Here is a 4,846-nt window from a genome sequence, read left to right on the forward strand (position 1 = left end):
CTATATCTGTATATATATATATATATATATATATATATATATGGGAGAATTTACGAAAAAAAACAACAGACGAAGGCAGGTGGTGTAAACAACAAATGGATGTATTAGTTTAACGCTCGGGAATAGAGAAAGTCTTTGATGTTTCGAGCTACGCTCTTCAACTGAAAGGAACACAGAAAGAAATAAGGAGAGAAACAAGGAAAAAAATATATAAATGTAGTGGTCATATATATATATATATTCATAGCTATATAATGCTATTGCGCCTGCGATCCATCTATATCACTGCTGGTGATATCAATTTAAAAATTTATCCAGAGATGATATGAACAGTAGTGACATCTGATTTCAAATCTAAGTGCTTGAATGCTTTGCGTATATATATATATATACTCTTACTATTTTACTCTTTTACTTGTTTCAGTCATTTGACTGCGGCCATTCTTTAAAAAATTAACTGGGATCGATTCATTCGACTAAAATTTCTTCAAAGCTGTGCCCCAGCATGGCCGCAGTCTAATGACTGAAACAAGTAAAAGAGAAAACGATAAAAGATTTCGTTATTAAATAAAAGTCAATAGATGACGTTGTTTAAATAACAAGGAGAGGGTGGGGCGGAATTAATGTAAGAAATTATTTGAATAATTAATTGAAATTTCTCAAAGGAATTGGTAAAACAAAAATAGTGACACATGAAAATAAACAGAAAGTAATAAACTATGTAATCAACAAAAAGCAAAATGGCATCGTCACCAAGAGAGTCACCGCCGCCTTCGTCGTCCTTCTCCTCTTTCTCCTCTTTCTCCTCTTTCTCCTCCTCCTCCTCATCATTATCAGCAACGGAAACAAGAACAGCAAGAACAACAATAAAACAACAATAAAAAAGAAATACATCACCAATGCTTTTCATCAACATCAACAGCATTGAATTTCAACAGCCACAGTGACAATAATGACTGCGAGAAAGATAACAACAACAATAACAACAACAACAACAACATCAACAACATCAACAACAATAACAAGAATAATAATAGTAATTCTTTCTACTTGAAGCACAACGCCTGAAATTTGTAGGGAGGGAACTTACCGATTACATCGACAGCAGTGATTCACTTGTACTTAATTTATCAACTCCGAAAGGATGAAAGTTAAAATCGTCCCCAGCAGCATTTGAAATCAGAACACGAGGACAGACGAAATGCTGCTAAGCATTTCGCCCGGGTCGATTCGTTCGACTAAATGCAGTGCTCCAGCATGGTCGCAGTCAAATGACTGAAACCAGTAAAAGAATAAAAGAATAAAAGAATATATATCTGTGTGTGTGTGTGTGTGTGTGTGTGTGTGATGTGGCGAGAATCATTGACAACTCTGGAGGATTGGAGGAATGGACTAGCTGAACTCTTATAAAGAGTAACGTATTGGTTGGACAAAAAATCGGTACGAGTCGTTGAGAGGGCGTTTTAGAGTCTCGCGCATCGTTAGATTATACATCCAAAGTTTGTCACGGATATAAAAGTGGCAACGTGAAATACGAAGATTGCGTCAGATGTAAAAATTTCTTTGGTACGAAATCAAGAAAAAAACCCCCATTAACATGGAAGACTTATCGGCTTGCGTGGTGCAGTTGCAACTGCAACAACAACAGCAACAACAGCGGTTACAACAACAAAAATATCAACAGTTACTGGAAGTGATGTTGAGGAAATCTGAAAATACTTCAGGTTCGTTCTCATCAGACGGCATAGCAAACTCGACTGAAGAATTTATTTATAACCCAGAAGAAGGTACTACTTTTTATGCATATTTTAGAAGATACGAAGAAATCTCCAAAGATGAATGTAAAAACTGGAATGACGAGAAGAAGGTGCGACTACTTTTAAGAAACTTATTCCCTGCCGAACATGAAAAATACTGTAATTATATTCTGCTGAAGAAACCAGGTGAGATTTGTTTCGATGAAACAATTAATTTATTATCGAGGATTTTCAGTGACAGAAGCTCTCCGTTCAATACTCGTTGGCAGTGTTTAAATTTAGTTAAAAAAAGATGATGAAGATTTCGTCACCTACCCTGGGGTCGTTAACAGAGAGGGTAAAACATTCAAATTAAATGAATTAATCCCGGATTTGTTCAAATGTCTAATTTTTGTTCAAAAGTTAACTGCAAGAAAAGATGTTGATATACGTTACCGTATATTAATAAAATTAGAACAGGACCAAAAATTAACTCTACAGGCAGTGGCTGAAGAATGCCAGAGGATTATAAATTTAAGACATGAAGCAGATAAAATTGAAGAAAAAGATTGCTCTCAGATACATGCGTGTCGACCTGAAATAGATAAGAAAAAGGAAAAACGAACGTCAAGACCAAATCCATGCTATGGGTGCAGAGGTTTACATTTTAGAAGTAATTGTCCTTTTAAAAATCAGATATGTTTTGAGTGTGGAAAAATTAGACATAGAGAGAGGGTGAAAGTATATGTGCGTATATGATTTTGCGCTCTCTTTGGAAGAGATGGGAGTATAGAAAAGTGGAGGTGAGAAGAAATTAAAAGGAAACTCATTGTGATCTTCTGTAATTACGCTAGATGGCTTTCAGTGCAGCGGTTTTATATTTTTCAAAAGTTGACGAGTTGCAGCAGTCCGTCGGAATGGGAAATTTACAGGATAGTTGTTTTCAGTTTGCAGATTGTTATTACTTTTTGACTGACGACTAACAAAGGCCAATATCCATGACCGTTCTCAAGGCATCCGTGACTGACGGGAAAAACTAAGTAAGTTATCTTCTGACCAGAAGCCTAATATAAATGTTTTGCGACAGAGTGGACTCTGTTATGGGCATCCAAGGACCAGGTGGTGGTATTAAATTGAGCGACAAGTTGAATCTATCACCTCTGTCCGGCGTTACTCTGACCTGCTTGCTTTTTCAATAAAAAAAAAAGTATTTAGGGCGGTGAGTTGGCAGCGTCGTTACCGCGCCGGGCGAAATGCTTAGGGACATTTCGTCCGACTTTACGTTCTGAGTTCAACTGCCACCTAGGATCAACTTTGCCTTCTATCCTTTCGGGGTCGATAAAATAAGTACCAATTGAGCACTGAGATCAATGTAATCGACTTACCCCTTCTCCCGAACTTACTGGCCTTGTGCCAAAATTTAAAGTCATCTTAATTAATATTTAGCATCAGAAGGCTTTAAGCTGTTCTTATGTAGACACAGCTGTGAAATCATTATTGCTAGTTTCTGTCCAGGTGCATTACTTCAGATGAAAGCTGGCAGTCAGACGTTTGTAATAAATATGGACTTTTCATTTGAGCTTTGAGTGCAAACATTGAATGTTCTAATTCAGTGCTCTTTCGAGAAATATTGTGTTGATTTCGCCACCATCCCTGCAAAAGATTGCCTGCCCTTGAAGTCGCCTTCACGACATACTAGGTTGTCGTTGTTATTACAGAGCGCGCAGTCGGTATCTGAAAGGTACAGGTTTCGATTATCTGTCGCTGCCTGCTGGCAACTTTTAAAAAGGTAGCAATGTAGCAAAATCGTTAGCACACCTGGTAAAATGCTTAGCGGCATTTCGTCCGTTTTAACGTTCTGAGTTCGAATTCCGCTGCGGTCAACTTTGCCTTTCATCATTTCGGGATCGATAAAACAAGTATAAATTGAGCTCGGGGGCGGGGGAGATGTAATCGACTTACCTCCCCCGAACTTGCTGGCCTTGTGCCAAAATACGAAACCATTATTACTGCTGTTGCTGTCATTGAAATTGTTGCTATTTTTGTTGCAGCGGGTACCGTTGTTGCTTGTATTGGTTTTGTTAAAAACGCTGTCCATACCACTGCTACTGTTTTCGCTATCATTGCAGTTATTGTTATTGTTGCTGTTATCGTCCAAATGTTTTTAATGAAGTTTGCAGTGGTATGAAAGGTTTCTTTCCGTTTTTCTTTTTGTTTTTTTTGCTACCACTTCACCGAATCTGAAAGTAAGCGTTACTGATGCCATGAGCGTTACTGATGCAAATGAGAAAAAAATCAGACGAAAGCAAATAAAATATTACAATGTTTACTTTAGGGCATATTTTGGCCGCATCTGTTTTCACCCAGTGATGCTAGGGGTCATTATCCGAAGTTTTAACAATTCACAATAGTATACAAATTGTTTCCAACAAAATTTAACAAATCTTCGAGGCGAGGCATACGTCAAACACTAACGATGTCGACGACGAAGACGACGACGACGGCGTTGATGATGACGATGATGAGGATGATGATTACGATTGTTTTTTATTTGCCACATGTGTCACCTGATGAAGGAGAGTTTACAATTTGTGAGTGTGTGGAGGTTACTTAAAATGATGAGCGGAAGAAAAGGTAAGAAGGTGGAAATGAAATAGAAAAAAAGAATGCAAAACACGTGAATACATGAATGAGGCAATTCCTCTGACACAGGAGAATCTCCAACTAACACTTATTAAGAAAGCTCACAGATCATCCATCCTGGTCGTAAGGATACAAGCAGCCACCCAACTGTTGTTTAAAAAAAGATGTAAAAATGAGGATAACCTGATGGTGGTGGTGGTGGGGTGGGGGGCTAAAACCAGAAACAATCCCTATAACCGTACGTGCTTTGGTAATTATCAAAAACGTAAAAAACACAAAAAACAAAAACAAAAATACATGTAGAGAAATACAAAGTCAAACACTAGGACTTACAAAAATGCATAACATACATTTTTTCCCCTTCGCCCCCCACAAGCGGAGCAAAAACGAGGAGCAATATTTTCCAATGCTCTAACGATTGCGCCAGCTAATAACAACAACAACAATAACAGTAATAATGGTTTCAA

This window comes from Octopus bimaculoides, chromosome 11 (assembly GCF_001194135.2).
Source record: "Octopus bimaculoides isolate UCB-OBI-ISO-001 chromosome 11, ASM119413v2, whole genome shotgun sequence".
NCBI classification, from domain to species: domain Eukaryota; kingdom Metazoa; phylum Mollusca; class Cephalopoda; order Octopoda; family Octopodidae; genus Octopus; species Octopus bimaculoides.